The sequence below is a fragment of the Moschus berezovskii genome, chromosome 20 (assembly GCF_049115385.1).
Source record: "Moschus berezovskii isolate FMDL1 chromosome 20, NW_MosBer_1.0, whole genome shotgun sequence".
Classification (NCBI taxonomy): domain Eukaryota; kingdom Metazoa; phylum Chordata; class Mammalia; order Artiodactyla; family Moschidae; genus Moschus; species Moschus berezovskii.
Window position 1 is genome coordinate 68,144,290 of NC_142479.1, and position 16,553 is coordinate 68,160,842.

The following is a 16,553-nucleotide window of genomic DNA, read 5'->3' on the forward strand; positions in this document are numbered from 1 at the left end:
TGAAGAGCTGACTCATTTGAAAAGACCCTGATGCTGGGAAAGATTGAGGGTGGGAGAAGGGGACGACAGAGGATGAGATGGTTGGGTGGCATCACCGACTCAATGGACATGGGTTTGAGTGAACTTCAGGAATTGGTGATGGACAGGGAAGCCTGGCGTGCTGCAGTCCATGGGGTCGCAAAGAGTCGGACACGATTGAGCGACTGAACTGAACTGAACACCCATCCTGTTCTCCCTAACCTGCCCACAAACCCTAAGCAAGAAATAGATTGATGCAAAATTACCCCATGATGTCAGAAAATTAAAGAAGAGGTACTTTCCCCACTGGTCTTCAAAGACTATCAGTGCGTGAGATGTAGGGGAAAATGAAACCCACCAGCTGCAGGCCTGAGCCCCCTTCCTCGGAGCGGGGGGTCTTGCAACCAGAGAGCCCCTAGTCATAGGCTCTGGTGGTCTCCTCCCAGGTTCTTGGATCTTCTTCCCAGTGTGGACGCCTGTGCTCGAAGGCCAGTGGGCAGGGATGACGTAGTGGTGATAGGTAGGGGGTTCCTGGGCACACCTGCAGCCGCCCATTGAGCTCTGAGAACCCAGGTTTGGGGGTGGGGCCCTGCAGGATTTCCCTCCCTGGGGCATCACAATCTCAGAGCCGCCACCCTTGCCCCAGGGAGGTGAGGCTCCCTCAGCCCTGCTTCTTCCTCCTCCTGGGCAGGAAGGAAAGCCAAGGGGGCCTCAGGGAGGGCATGTCTCACCCACGGCTGGTCAGGTGTGGCCGAGAGGCTGAGCTGAGAAGCAGGAAGCAGCTGGTGCCTGTGGCGGGAGGTGAGAAGGAGAGCTTGGCATCTGGGCGAGCTGGCAGTGGGGCACGGGGCTGGGGCGATGCCTCTGACGGCCACTGAGCACCTCCTGTGCTCCGGAGGTGTGTGTGGTGGTGGGATGCGCCACCCAGGGGTTCATCACAGCAGGATCCACAGGGCAAGGGGAGGGACTGCGGCAGGGAGGGACAGACGGAGGGCTGGGAGCATCTGGTTTCCCTTCAGCCAGAGCCTGGGTGAGACCAGCGTCTGCTGAGGCCACAGCTTCCATCTGGAGGACTGGGAGGGACTGCTGACTGCAAGGCTTCCGCCTGGCCCGGCCAGCGTCCCCGGGGCCGCCACACCTCGCCTTCCTGCCCTTCTCTAGAGAAACTACCCCCACATGACCTGACCCTCCAGGGGCCCAGGCAGCTTGACCAGCCCATGTTCTGGGGCCAACGTCCACAACCAACGTGAGGGCCATCAACACGCTATCCTGCCTGGGTCTGGATGCGCTGTGGTCCAGACCGAGAGAAAGAGGAAGCTGCGGGCGGGCAGACGGACGGGTGACCGTGCCAGCCGAGGACTGAGAGCCCTGATGGGCCCCGAGGGGCCTTCCAGGCTCCCTGTCACGTGCAGAGCCACTGCTTATGGGGCCTGGCCCCAGGGACACTCTCTCCACCCCAGGGAGGAAGCTGGGGCTGAGACCTGGTCCACAGGGGCCTGGGGAGCTCACCCAGCACCCATGGTTGGGGTTGGGGGTGGTCAGCAGGGCTCATCCACCTGCAGCTGCTCCTGCCCCTCCATGAAAATGGTCAAGCGCTCCCCAGGGTTGGACACAGGGATGGGGCTCCTCGAGCGGGAGGGCTATGGCTGGCTCTTCACTGACATTCCTTCATCCTCAGACCCCACCCCCCATGCCTGTCACTCACTCTCCCCCAGCTAGGCTCAGCCACTTTCTCAGAAGACCCCCTCCTTCTCCCCGCCCCTCTGAGCCCCGCAATGCCTCTTTCCGATGAGATCACCTCCACCCAGGTGTCACTGCGTGCCCTCCGTTTTATGGAAAGGCTGAAGATCTCACAAAAGCAGGGACCACCAGCAGCTCCGGGCTTACACACACCCACACCCCTCCTCCCCAATTCCTGGGGAAGGAAAACCAGATTGGAGGTGGGTCCAGAGAAGGCCAGGCCACCAAACTCTTGTCTTCTTGCCAAACTGCACCGCCAGGGAGAAGAAGGGGACAGAACTTTAAACGGCGCGAGCCTGTTAAATCTGTCCAACCAAGCTCGTAAGGCGTGTGCGTGTCACCCAGGTTACATCGCAAACGAGGTTCAAGCAAGAGGCCAGCGGCCTGACTCCCGGAAGGGGGAAGCAGCAGGCTCCGGATTGACCACCAGCCCCTTCCAATCACCCAGGACCCGCTGAGCGGCCGGTGTCTAAGCGGGCAGCCTCCTCCCAGCTCTGGCCTCCAGCATCTCTGCTGAATCACCTGAGATCTCTGCAGGGAGCCGGGCTGAGGGTGAGGGGTGGGAGAGGGGAGCTGGCCTCCCCAGGACCCTGGATTGTGACGATGGGGGCGGCACAGTGGGGAGGGTCCAGGCTTTGTGTCGGGGACCTGGGCGGCTTTCCGGCTTTTTGTGCGTCCTGTTCAGTCAACTTCTCCTTCTGTGCAAGGGGAACCCTTACTCCTCACCCTGCCCCCTTGGCGGGGAGGCGTACAATGGGATCAGAGATTGAGTCCATCTTCCTCAACATCCGCCGTGTACCTGTGTTCATCTCTACTCCAGCAGGAAGATGAGACAACGCACTTGTAGGAACCCACATCTGTCCGTGGTAAACCTGAAACCTGAGTCACCAGCCTGTGACTCAAAGGGCAGTGAGCACGCAGGGCCGGGCAGGGAGAGGGTGCTTCCGGAAGGCTTGGAGGGCGCCCACGCTGCTGACTCTGGAGCAGGGTGGGGAAGAGGCTGTTGTGGCCTCGGGAACCAAACTGACGGCTTTGCCAGAGGCTCCCCGCCCCCCGGCCCTGCCCCATCATCACCACCTCCCTCTGTCTTCTCTTTCTCAGGCCACCCCGGGGCAAAGGCACACCTGTGCCTGCAGGGGAAGCCCTGGGTGCCAGACCAGGGACACCTTCCCCTGTGTTAGTGGGGGGTCAACCAGGAAGTGGTCCACTTACAAACTTCCATTCTTTGACTTTGAGAGGCACACTTCGCCTTGAGCTTGAATGTGTGAGTTTCATGCTGAGGGTGACCCTAGCTCCCAAGGCTGACCTCAGGAAGGTCAGAAACTTTCTCCCCACCCGCAGCACTCCTCTGAGCATCCTGATCCTGGGCCTTCCCTGGTGGTCCAGTGGCTAAGACTCCGTGCTCCCAATGGGGTGGTGGGCGGGGGGGCAGGTTCGATTCCTGGCCAGGGAGCTAGATCCCACAAGCCACAGCTAAAGATCCTGCATGACGCAACTCAGGCCAAGCACAGTCAGAGTAATTAATTAAAAACAAGTAAATATTTACTTAAAAAAATATATCCTGACCCCGCTGCTTATCTGTCTCACACCACAGCAGCCTTCCTGCGGACATTTTCCGGAAGCTGATAGAATGTGTATGTTTCAAAGGGCCAGTGCAGACTACAGGGCTCTGTAATAGGAGAGCGCTAACTATAGACATAGATGGCCTCGCCGACTCCATGGAAGTGAGTGTGAGCGAGCTCCGGGAGTTGGTGATGGACAGGGAGGCCTGGCGTGCTGCAGTCCACGGGGTCGCAGAGTCGGACACGACTGGGTGGCTGAACTGAACTGAACTATAGACAAGAGCTTCCCAGGTGGCACAAGTGGTAAAGCACTCGCCTGCCAGTGTAAGAGACCTAGGAAACGCGGGTTCAGCCCCTGGGTGGGGAAGATCCCCTGGAGGAGGGGGTGGCAACCCACTCCAGTATTCTTGCCTGGAGAATCCCCTGGACAGGTGAACCTGGCGGGCTACAGTCCATGGGGTCCCAGAGAGTCAGACTTGACTCTCAAGAAGAAGAAGCAGCTATAGACAAGGATGTCTCCATTCCTGTTCCAAGGCATCGTGTTGAGTATTATATGTCCTGCCGGTTAGACAAGAACAAGCCGTGCTGACTTACCTGGCCCTGCGTCTTTTGTCTCCCCTTTATCTCTTTCTGGTTTCCTGTGCCACCCTGATACGCAGAGAAGTCTAGCCCACTTCCATTTTCTGAGCCTCTTAGCACGTTTCAAAAGGAAGAGACACAAAAAGGGACTCGTGAAAATTAGGTAATTTAACAAATCAGAGTTTTTGCAAAACACACAGAGCAAGAAATCGGACTATTCTTTAGACTTCTGCAAGATTTATAAAAATATTGATTCATGGTGCGGGCTGGTCATGGGCCCCAGGTGTAGAGTTAAGGGAAAGGCTGCCTCACCCTCTCTTTTCTGGGAAGTCCCATAATTTCTGAGCCTTTATGGAGAAACTCACTGAAAATAATGTCAATACTAAGTTTGAGGAAATGTTCTGGTGATGGTTGTAAACTCTGTAAATGGACTAGAAATTATTGAATTATACTGATACTTCTGGAGCTTCAGAGGTAAAGAATCTACCTGCCAAGCAGGAAATGTGGGTTCAGTCTTCTGGGTCGGGAAGATTCCCTGCAGAAGGACGTGGTAACCCACTCCAATATTCTTGCTTGGGAAATCCTGTGGACAGAGGAGCCTCGTGGGTTATAGTCCATGGGGTCGCAAAGAGTCAGACACAACTGAGCGACTGAACACGCACGCTTGCCCGCTTCATGCTCTGGACAGGTGGATTGCTGGAAGGAAAAAAGAAAAAAGCGGAGCTGAAGCTGGTTATGAAGATGAACCAAAAGACCGTCTCTCCACCCCACCCCACCCCATCCATCGTCCTGGGCCCTGCAGGTCTTTCTTTCTCCTTGGGTTTTGTCCCCTCCTCTGCCCCTCCCCACCAGACCCTTCCTGATCAAATGTAACTACACCAGGGGACTGATTGCCTCCTTCCCGCAAAGGGAGAGGAAAACAGGGGAGGCTGTCAACAGGCCGTGATAAAGTCATCAGAGGCTTTCAGCAGAGGGGATGGGTGTCTACCTGTCTCTCCCTGGGGAACGGGCAATTAAGGGCTGCTGTGTGGGTGCCGCTTGTCATCAGAGCTGAAGGCAAGACGGCTCGCTGCCCTGGCCTGGCGTCCACTCTGTGTGCCCAAAGCATGCCTATCTGCTCCATCACACTCTGAATTTCAGCACCTTCTGTGCTTCAGCTCCCGTCTGCCCACCTGGCTCCAGATTCTTGGCTGTACCTGGGCTCCACCCTTGCTTGTCTGCCCCACCTCTGGTTGGCCCCAAGGGGACACATGAGAGCCCCAGGGATTCAGGGTGACAATGAAAGGAGTGAGCAGGCGAGCTGGGGTGGACCAGATGGCCAAGCATAGCCTTGGACCATGCAGGCTGTGGGGCAGTGCTGGGAGGTCCCACAGTTCAGTTCAGTTCAGTCGCTCAGTCGTGTCCAACTCTTTGCAACCCCATGAATCACAGCACGCCAGGCCTCCCTGTCCATCACCAACTCCCGGAGTTCACTCAAACTCATGTCCACAGAGTCGGTGATGCCATCCAGCCATCTCACTCTCTGTCATCCCCTTCTCTTCCCGCCCCCAATCCCTCCCAGCACCAGAGTCTTTTCCAGTGAGTCAACTCGTCACATGAGGTGGCCAAAGTATTGCAGTTTCAGCTTTAGCATCAGTCCTTCCAATGAACACCCAGGATTGATCTCCTTTAGAATGGGCCTGGGCCTAATTCCAAAGGTGGCCAGAGCCAGGGAATACTAATCAGACATCTGAGAAGCGGTGTAGCAGGGACTAGAGACAGAGAAGCCTGGCGGGCTACAGTTCTGAGGGTAGCAAAGAGACAGACACGACTGATTGCTGATCACGCCTGGCCTGGGCAGGGACAGGTAAAGAGGCTTCCTTAGCACCCCTGCAAGGATGCAATGGGCCAGCCGTGAGCGGTCCCTGTCGCCATCTGGCGGTGGTCGCCAGAACTGCTGGCTTTTGGGGGCAGATAATTGTTTCTTGATGCTTTTGATCTGTGGTGTTGGAGAAGACTCTTGAGAGTCTCTCGGACTGCAAGGAGATCAAACCCAGTCAATCCTAAAGGAAATCAGTCCTGAATATTCATTGGAAGGACTGATGCTGAAGCTGAAACTCCAATACCTTGGCCACCTGATGCAAAGAACTGACTCATTTGAAAAGACCCTGATGCTGGGAAAGATTGAAGGCAGGAGGAGAAGGGGACGACAGAGGATGAGATGGTTGGATGGCATCACCAACTCAATGGACATGAGTTTGAGTAAACTCCGGGAGTTGGTGATAGACAGGGAGGCCTGGCGTGCTGCAGTCCATGGGGTCGCAGAGAGTCAGACATGACTGAGTGACTGAACTGAACTGAACTTCGTTCCATCTCTGCAAGTCAGGAAGTACAGAGGCTTCTGTCCAGATATGCAGGGGTGTGGCACCAATCCTTCCAGATCCCCCAGCCAGGAGCCCAGGATAAAGGGGAAGGCTCCAGGCCCTTGAAAAGAGGATGTGGGGACTTCAGAGAGGTGGTGGAGGAGTAGGAGATGAAAGCAGAAGGGATGGAGCTGGAAAGAGAACAGCGCTCGGCTCTCAGACCAGGAGGGATGGCAGACGCAGAGATCTCTCGGGCTCCTGGTTTGCAGCCAGCGAGACCAGGAGCGACTCAGACACCCAACTAGACCCCCACCTCTGAGGCCACACAGGGACGGTCCAGCTGCCCCATTAAGGTGGGCAGGCTGGTTGCTCCACTTCCAGCTACCTATGGACTGTTCTAGAAAAGGGGTGGGGCTGAGGCTGCAGGTGGTAGAGGGTAGCAGGTTGGGAAGCAGCGACGGGAAAATCAGGTCTCACCCACACACACACACATGCTCTGCCCTCCTGGTAATGTCCTTCACGACCAGGTTATGCATGGTTGCTGTCAGCAAGGAGCCCTGAGTGTTGCAGCCTTGCAGGGTGTTGTCAGCTCTGCTGACAGCAACCCCTTTCTGAGCATGGTTTTGGCTACAGGGACCAGAGCATGAGACCTTAAACACTGCTGAGGTTTCTAGCTCTAGAGAACAGGAGGCCCAGTTCTTGTCACGGGAAGTTTCATGCTTGTACATATGGCCCGGGTAGGGAGGGGAGAGGGTAGAAGAACCAGCAGGGCACTGTGGGGCCTGGGGCGAGGGGAGAAGCAGAAAGAAGCATAAACCTGAGTGGGCTCCTCTGTCCCACTCAGCAGTTCATTTACGCAGAAGCTGGTGGGGTCTCCACCCTGGATGCATATTACACGCTCCCAGGGAGCTTTCAAGAAAACACCCACGCCTAAGCCACCTCCTTCATCTCCCTCCCTGTTTTCCCTACCCAGCTGGGCCCCGAGATTCTGACTCTGTTGATCTGCGTGGAGTCCTGGCAGAGCCTTCATGCCCCCCAGGAAGCGGGAGGAGGGAGCATGCTGCCAAGGGAGAGAAGATGTCCCAGGCAGACCCTGGATGCGTCCTGGAGCCAATGTGGGCAGCACAGAAGCCCGCCAGGGACTCAGTTCAAGGAGCCACTCTCTAACCCCTGGACCACCACCCAACAGGTCTGGGAAGGAGAGGACTCAAACAGGGGCACTCAACACGACAGTGAAACCTGTGCCCGGGGGATTTGGCGTCCCACCGCCACCCTCCCACGGGGTCAGATCCGCAGTGGTGGTGCTGAACAGGAATGGAAGGATGGACGGATGGACAGATACTGAAAGCGCTTAGGAGCTTAGACTCTGGGTCTCACTACCCGGCTAGCCCTGCCTATCCTAGGAGAGCCATGCTTTTCAAAGACCCAGCCCATCCCTTCGCCTCAGACTTTGTCCCGGGACCCCCACCCCTTCCCTAGCCACATGACCTCACACTGGGACAGGCTGCCCTGAACCCGAGTGCCAGGACGCACCGCTCCAGGTTAGCTATTCAAGGCGAGATCAAGATCCTGCCGTACTATCCATCTCCACCAGGGGGCGCTCTATGCCCAGGCACTGTTTATTGGTCTGTTTGACAGCTATTCAACGGAGACCTACATTATGCCAAGCGTTGGGTCCAAAGACGGGGGTAAGTAAGGTTAGTCACTCAGTGCTGTCTGACTCTTTGCGATCCCATGGACTGTAGCCCGTCAGGCTCCTCTGTTCATGAAATTCTCCAGGCAAGAATACTGGAGTGAGTTGCCATTTCCTTCTCCAGTTTCTCAACAGAATTCTTCAATTTTTTTTACTCAGTTCAGTATTATCTTCTGAAAGTCAGAAACTTGTCCTTTTTTGTAGAAGCACCACAGTACAAAAGTATCTATAAATCACAAACGACTTAAAAGTCGTGGTTAAATAGCTGATAAATTGATAAAGACAATTGGACAATACTTATTCCTTAATCAAAGTACCCAGAGATCTCAAAATCAAATATAAATCACTTAAAGGCAAGGAAACTCATATAATCAGTTTATCAAAAATGCATTCTAACCTGAAGATAAAAATACAGCCTGGGATGGGCTTGCCCAGCGGCACTTGGAGAACTGGGTCCTGCTGGGTTGGGAGGAGGAGGGGGCTGGAGATGGGAGACCCCGGGGGAGGAAAGTAAGTCCGAAGAGGAGGTAGGAGGGAAGGGGAAAGGGAGGGAGCGTACGGCCGTGGAAAGGATTTCAGGGTTTGAAACTTGGAAGAGGAGGGAGTCCGTGAAGAAACTCAGGACCCTTAGGAAGATAAAACCTGGAACTTCCAAGGTCAGCAGCAAACTAAACAACATTCCTCCAGGAGGTCCTGACTCGGTCCCCGGAGCCCCCTTCCCTGCTGTGCTGTCCAAGGATGGCCTGAAAACCTTCCCTTGGTCACCGCTAGGACATGGGGGCAGGATGGTCATCTGAAAAGATCCATCCTCTGTCTACAGCCATACCACCCTGAGCATGTCCAATCTCGTCCCAAAAGACCCCTCCTCCGTGCTTTGCACCCTGGAAATGCCAGGGTCGGGCTCTCCCTCCTGCCAGGCGAGGCTGAACTTCCTTCATAATCTCAGTGAGCCCGAAACTGGTCAAGAGGACCTCCGGTTGGAACACGTGTACAGGTTTCCCCTCCTTGGAGGACGGGGTCTTTAACTACCCACCCAGGTGGTCCTGGGCTGAGAACTGGTGGATGATGCTCCCTCCTGGTGTGACCGACACTTGACCAAGGTTCTCTGGGCTCTGGATGGGGAGATGCCCGTGGCTTTTATGGCTTTTCTTGGAGGCAACAGTGGGTCACTGGTGTTTCCAATCACAGCTCTCTCACCTCACTTGGGATGCTGGGGGGATGGGGGGTGGCGAGGGTAGGCAGCCCCTTCCCTGTTCTTTTCCTGACACATGAAGGGCAAGGATGCAACTTCCTAAACAGAGGCTTTCCATGTGATGTGTGCTCAGTGCCTGCCCTCCCTTGACCCAGATCTGTAGCCCGTATCTGGGAAGAGGCTCACGGATCCCAACATTCTTGGCTTACAGACAAGAGAGGTAATTGTCTTCCTTTATTCATTAATGCCATCTGCTTTCCTGGAGGAGGGAAAAGAAATCTCAGCGGGGTGGTGCCAGGGAGTCTCAACCTCTAGGCAGGGGTACCCATCCCACAGAGAACCAAGTGAAGCACGCACGGGGGTACTTGAAACAGAACAATAGCCATGTCTGCAAGACTGCGCTGACTGATAGAAGACGTGTTCTCTCATTTTCATTTTCAACCTTTGAGTTAAAGCTTAAGCTAAATAGTGGTACTGTCTTGGTTTATGAAGAGATTTTCTTGGGAAGAATTTTGGTTTCGTGAATTAGAGAATAGCTGTTAGTCATTAGTTTATGGGTAGCTAATTTGCATATGGTTGATTACAAATAAAACATACTAGAATCCAAAACCAAAAAGGCTTCATTATGCACCCAGTCCCTTTCTGGGGTTCCTCTCGTCAAGCCGCCCCAGCGTACAGCCCACCCTCCTCAACCACACCCAAGACTGGTCCAGGAGGGTGTGGGAAGGATTGCATCTCCCCACCACCCGGATCCATATGGTGAAGGAAATCCCAGTGCCTCAGGAGGAGACATGGTTTGGAGAGACGCTCCTTACAGGAGCGATCAAGTTGACATGAAGTCGTGAAGGTGACCCCCAGCCCAATGTGACTGGCGCCCCCTTGAAGAGGGGACATTCAGACTCACAGACACACAGAGGGAACTCGTGACAAGACAGAGAGGAGACGGCCGCCGGCCCGCCAAGGGGAGCCTGAGCAGGCCCTTCCCTCAGCTTCAGGTGGACCAGCCCTCCTGACTCCCTTCTTTTTCCTTTGGTTGCCCTGCACAGCATGGCCTTCCCTGGTGGCTCAGTGGTAAAGAACCCTCCTGCAATGCAGGAGCCGCTGGAGACACAGGGTTGATCCCTGGGTAGGGAAGATCCCCTGGAGAAGGGAACCCACTCCAGTGTTCTTGCCAGGACAATCCCCTGAGCAGAGGAGGCTGATGGGCTACAGTCCATGGAGTCACAAAGAGTAGGACACGACTGAAGCAACTTAGCGCGCGTGCACACACACACACACACACAGAGCACGTGGGATTTTAATTCCTTGACCAGGGATGGAACTTGCACTCCCTGCAGTGGCGCCTTGAAGTCTTAACCACTGGACCACCAGGAAAGTCCCTCATCACCGTGATTTTGGACTTCCAGGCTCCAGAACCCATGAGATGATACATTTCTGTTAAGCTGCTCAGTCTGTGGTACTTTAGTAGATGGCGAAGCAACAGATATATCAGATTCCCTATTCACTGGTCCCCGTGGAGAAGGGACCTTCCCACGACTCACAAACTCCCCTGTTGGCCTTGATGATTCTGACCAAGGAAGAGACCCCCTCACCCAACCTAGGCTGGTCTCCTGGGCTCCACTTTCCGGCCTGACAACCTCCCCCAGGGAAGCCCTCACCCCCAACACAGGTACTCGGACACCTGCACACTTACAGGTAACCGTCCTTGCAGCCCAAGAGTTTGGCAGAACCTTATAGAAATGGTAAGGCGGCTGTAGAACTCACACGGCTGGTGGGCGGTAGCTTAACTCCCAGAGACATCTGATCTGCTCAAGGGACACCTGGAGACGGAGTTCACAGGTCTGAGGTGTTCGGAGGATCGTGTACATGACGGAGTTCAGTTCGGAAACTGATGACAGTGAGCCTGATGGCAGGGGACGGCCTTTCACAAATACTGCTGAAGAACTGAAGCATGAGTGAGGGCCTCCCTGGTGGCCCAGTGACAAGACTCCACGCTCCCAATGCAGGGGGCCCGGGTCGGATCCCTGGGCGGGGAACTAGATCCCACGTGCCCTAAGAGTTCACCTGCCACAACTAAAACTCCTGCATGCCAGAGCTGAGACCTGGGACAGCCAAATCAATCAATAACAATATATTTTTAAAGAATGAATGAATGAACCAGCTGAATGTTGTTCCCAAGACTGTTCCCATGCCCTCCGGACCCGGCATGAGTTATAACGATGAGCTAGCCGCACGCAGAGAAACTGCAAAGGGCAGGAGCTCAAAACCTGTGCCGGGAACATCGTATCCTAAGTTCTCCGAATTGCAGCTATTTAGCAAGGAGGGGTGGGGTGGGTGTGCGTGTGGGGCCATGCCCGTACATGCAAAGAACACACACAGTCTTCCCCGGGGCCTCAGCCTCAGCCTTCTCAAAAAAAAAAAAAAAAACTCCCCAGGGAAGAATGTAATGGAAAAAGTAGGCAGGGTGAGAGAACCTTATCTTTCTCTGCAACTTCACAGAGTCTGGCCTCGGTGAAGGGCAGGGCAGGGACCACACAAGCCCATGGGAAGAGAGGCAACTGCAGGGGAAGTTCGCTTTGGGGCATCTTTTCTTTCTTTCAGATCAATTTTTTAAAAAGGATGTAATTTATTTTCGGAACTTCCCAGGAGGTCCAGTGGCTAGGACTCCACGCTCCCAATGCAGGGGGCCCGGGTTGGATCCCTGGTCAGGAAACAAGATTCCACATGCTGCAACGAAGTCAAATAAATAAAATAATAAATATTTTTAATTAAAAAAATAAAAATATGTAATTTATTTTCATGGGGAAGGAAAGAATGAGAGGAAGGTGGAAAGGAGGGACAGGGAGGAGAGAGAGGAAAACAGCGGAAAGTCTTCCTGTCCTTCTTCTGCCTGGTCCCGGGGACCCAACCCCTCCTCTTTAATCTGCTATGATGACTTTTGTCTCTTCATGCAAATACAGGAAAATATGGATACAGGGAAAGGAAAAGGGTGAAAGTCGCTCAGTCACGTCCAACTTTCTTGCAACCCCACGGAGAAATCCATGGAATTCTCCAGGCCAGAACACTGGAGAGGGCAGCCTGTACTAGAGAGAGAGGTCTCCCGCATTGCAGGCCAATTCCTTACCAGCTGAGCCACCAGGGAGGCCCAGGGCCCAGTAAAACTCCCCTCTCCAGGCTGGGGCTGGAGCCTTTTGAAAAGTCTACTTTGCATGTGGGCGGGGGTGGGGAGGAAGTGGGGGGACAGGCCAGGAGCGTCGTCCCCGCCCTTCTGTCCTTCCTCTGTTTGTGCCGACCAGCCCCAAAGGGCCTGCTTAAGGGGCCCAGTAGAGTCTCCTCCAGCCAGGACTGAGTCACTGTTTGTCCCCTGAAAACCCCTTTCCCCTACCCTCTACCTCCACGTGTGTGTGTGTGCGCGCGCGCACAGGTGTGCATAAAAGGCTGCCCGATTTTTTGCCTGTGGAGAGAGGGGCTCCCCAGGTGGCACAGTGGTAAAGAACCTGCCTGCCAACTCAGGAGGTGCAGAGACCTGGGTTTGATCCCTGGGTGGGGGAGATCCCCTGGAGGAGGAAATGGCAACCTGTCTCAGTATACCTGCCTGGAAAATTCCATGGACAGAGGAGCCTGGCGGGCTACAGGTCGCCAAGAGTCAGACACGACTGAGTGCACACGCACACACGTGGAAGGGGAACACAGGCTGAGCCCGGCCACGTCTGGTTGACCCCAAGACTGGGGTCCACAGCAGTGCCCCTGCCGACGGGGACGCCCCCTCCTGACAGCCGGGCTCAGCCCCCCGAGTCCCCTCCCCAGCTCCTCTCTGTGAGCCGGGAGCTGCCCGATGGATGGATGTGCTCTGTAAGTCTCCTTCTGGGACTCGGATTACACTGACTGCTAGTGACGGAAAAACATCTGGGTCTCCTGCACCCCGGGTCCCAGGGCCCTCTGCTCAGCACCCGCTCAGGGGAGGAGCGGAGAAGGGCTCTCACAGCGAGAGGAGCTGACTGGTCACATGCTGCCTGAATGCTGTCAGCTGAGGATCACGGTCCCCAGGTTGGCCTGAAGCACCTGTAAACCAGCTGAGGGAGGGGAAGCCCAGCAAAGTCAGAGTTCTGGACTTGGGGGGTGGGCGGGGGTGGGGGAGGAGAAGACCCCCAGCTTCAAAGCCAGTGCCCGGGAGCCTGGCTGGACGCCCACTGAAGCACCCCAGAGGAGCGGGTCTCAGCCCAAGAGTCTGCCTCCAGGGGACACTGGGCAATGTCTGGTGACATTAGCGGAGGTGGGGGAGGGGTGGGGGATGGGGGTGGAGGGACGGGCATCTAGACGCGGAGGCCAGGGATGCGCCCCGAGTCCTCCCTGGATAGCACGGCCGCCACGGCGGAGAATGATCTGGCCCAAACGGTAGTCCTGGCAGTCTGAGCAATCCTGCCCCAGAGGCAAGGCTGGCGCGAGGCGAGGCTCCCCGGGGCTCATCACACCCACTCGTCCGAGCTTCCTAAGCCCAGGAAGGCGACTTCTCTAGGGAACAAGCCCCGGCATCGCGCTGGGCCCAAAGACAGAGTCATGAACGCTTCATCTCACAGATGCCGGCTGGGTGACGGGCTCGCAGCCAGGGAGGGGACGGAGAAAAGGTCCCCGGAGGGGAGGCTGAGTGGAACGCCCGGATCTTGGCCGAGTTGGCCCTGAAGGCGGAGAAGGGGCAGGACCCGCCGAGCCCAGACGGGCCGGCCGTCCGCCCAGCCGACGACTCCGGTGGAGACCGCGGTCCGGGCCTGCTGCCCCCGCGGCGGCGATCGCGTGGCGGGGGTGCCGGGGCGGGGCTGGGGGTGGGGACCGGGGGCGCCCCGGGTCGCGGGGGGCGGGGGGCGGCCCGCACGGAGAGTGAGTCGGCGCGCCCGAGGCTCGTCCCCACCCCTCCGCCCGCGCCCCAGGTGCGTGGGACACAGCGGGCGTCTGCGGGATTCGCCATCGGGAGCCCGCCTCCCTGCGCCCCCCACCCCGCCCCGCACCTCCCCCAGGGGGCAGAGCCGGCTGGAATTCCAGGGGCACCCTCCATCAGCGCCCCCAACCCCCGCCCCCAGGGCCTCCGCTCCAGGCAAGGCCAGGCAGTGGTGACCCTGGGTTTGAACAGTCCTCCAGACCTTGAGGGCTTCCCTGGTGGCTCAGAGGGTAAAGCGGCTGCCTGCAATGCCGGAGACCTGGGTTCGATCCCTGCGTCGGGAAGATCCCCTGGAGGAGGGCATGGCAGCCCACTCCAGTGTTCTTGCCTGGAGAATCCCCATGGACTGAGGAGCCTGGGGGCCGCAGTCCATAGCATCACAAACAGTCTGAGCAGCTTCAGTTTCAGTTTCCAGACTTGAGTCGAGGCCCCAGGGCTCACCTTCAGCAGCCTTGTGGTTTCCGGGTCCTCTTACTCAACAGCTAGCGTCCCTTCAGCCAGGGCTTAGGCAGAGCTGGAGACTCAGGGTCTATTTCACAAATGAGCTGAACCAAGCAGGGTCAGGGGAGCTGCCTGGGGTCGGGAGCTAGTAAGAACCCGTCCCACCCCAGGAAGAGCCTCATTGACAGCAGAAGCGCCAACATGGGGGGCTGGCAGGAGGAGGCTGCTTGGTGGAAGTCCAGTCTCTCCGCCTAATGCCAGCACTGAGCCAGGATGGAACCACCGTCACCACGGCCACCCCAGCCCCTGGGTCTGACCTGGGGACAGAGGGGTGAGGCTGAGAGCCCCCAGCGGGCAGGGACCAGATCTTTCCTTTGAGGCCCCCAGGAGCTTACTAAGCATTTGCTTATGGACTGAAACCTGTCCAGTCCTGGTTCTTCAACCTGACTTCTTGACTTCCTGTGCCCAGGGGACCCTCTTAACACTGTGGTAGCCCCTGCCAGTCAGGGCCCTGCCGGGGTCTGGCCCTCTCCACTCTCAGCAGCCTGCCATCCCACCCAGTGGGCGCCCATGAGAGACGGCCGAGGAAATACGCGCCACCTCCTGAGGGTAGAAGATGGCAAAAACTGGGCAGGGAACACTAGACCAGTGAATATGGCCGTGACTTCCACGGAGTGGCCTTGAGGAGCTCAATGCTAAATGTGAATGCAGAGTGTTACACGTCCATTGTACAGATGAGGAAACCGAGGGAGGCTCAGGAGAGCTACCCAGTGTCACACAGTTGGTGAGCAGGACCCCAGGTCTGAGCCCATGGCTGTCTGATTCCTGGGATGCTTCTCTCCTCTGCTTTCGTCTCCTGCTACAAGCGAGCAACTGGCCCCTGGCCCCCACCCCTTCCCAGAGGGTACCGGTGCCCCTGTCTGTCACCCACATCCCAGAGGGAGCCACCGCTCCAGCCTCTGCTCATCAGCCTCCTTCCCTCAAGGAGACTGAGGTCAGAGCCCCGCCCTGAGCCTGGGGAGGATGAGGTCAGAGCATTACCGGGCTGATGCAGGTGCTAAATAATTCATGCACTGCTGTGAGCGGGGGCTGCACCTTCCGGGAGGGCCCAGAGTGCAGACGGCAGGCAGGAAACAAAGTCTGGTCACTCTCATCTGGGGCTGAGCATCCGGGTCCCCCTGGGGCTGGAAGTGCTAGGCTGGGTGAGAATAGATTGGAGGGCAGGTGGACCCTTCCTGGCCGCGTGACCATGGGCGAGTCACTTAACCTGTGCCTTGCTCGTTCAGAAACCGTGAGGTGACCTGAGCGAGTTCGGGGACCAGGTGTGTAAACCAAAGGCGGGCGGTTGTGCTTGGCAGGTCCTCCTGACTCGGAGGTTTTGCTCGTCCCCCGCTCCAGCTTGTTTTTCCGTGAGCCCAGAATTCCACCCAGTGACGCCTCGTCCCCGCAGCTCACCAAGCAGCAGCAGGAATTAAGACAGAGGTGGGTCCCCTCTCTTGCCCCATCCTTGCTTCGCCAGGCCTTGCTTGTGTTCAGGGGGAGAAGGGGAGAGCGGGGAGACAGTGATCTTGGGCCTCGCTGGCTTGGGAGGCCTGGTCTCTCCTTAGAATAAATCCCCAACCAAGAAAAAACTTCAGTTAGACTCAAACAGCCTTGGTTAGTCTAGAAGGCAAGGAGTTGAATTCAAAATATTAACAAATCCCAGAAAATTGTTATTTTTTGGCCCGCCTCGAGGCATGTGGGATCCCAGTTCCCTGACTAGGGTTCGAACCCACGCCCCTTGCAATGGGAGCACAGAGTCCTAACCACTGGACTGCCAGGAAAGTCCCAGAAAAATTCTTAATGAACACACAGGGATTCCGTAGTGTTGGGCTTCCCTGGTAGCTCAGCTGGTAAAGAATCCGCCTGCAATGCGGGAGACCTGGGTTCGGTCCCCAAACAGAGAATAAGTTCATTTAATCCTGAACAGTGATGAAGCCATAACTGCTCCACATGGTTTGACAGAGATGGGTGTGCAATGTACATAGGTGTTCCCTGCACCCAGTTCTGGCCT

General features: G+C 56.6%; 1 protein-coding gene across 2 annotated transcripts in view; it reads right to left on the reverse strand.

The window, feature by feature from the left end:
* The window catches only part of CD300A (CD300a molecule), a 36,313-nt gene extending 22,209 nt beyond the window's left edge, over nucleotides 1–14,104 (reverse strand). Inside the window, exons 1-4 of one of the 2 annotated variants that reach the window (XM_088829373.1) lie at nucleotides 10,891–14,096; nucleotides 4,387–4,595; nucleotides 3,915–4,011; nucleotides 377–807 (exon numbers count right to left, since the gene is read on the reverse strand). The gene's annotated coding sequence lies outside the window, so the exon portion shown is untranslated. Of the gene's footprint in view, nucleotides 1–376; nucleotides 808–3,914; nucleotides 4,012–4,386; nucleotides 4,596–10,890 lie in introns of both variants that reach the window. The other variant, XM_088829374.1, reaches the window with a different exon arrangement.
* Nucleotides 14,105–16,553: the final 2,449 nt, after the last annotated feature.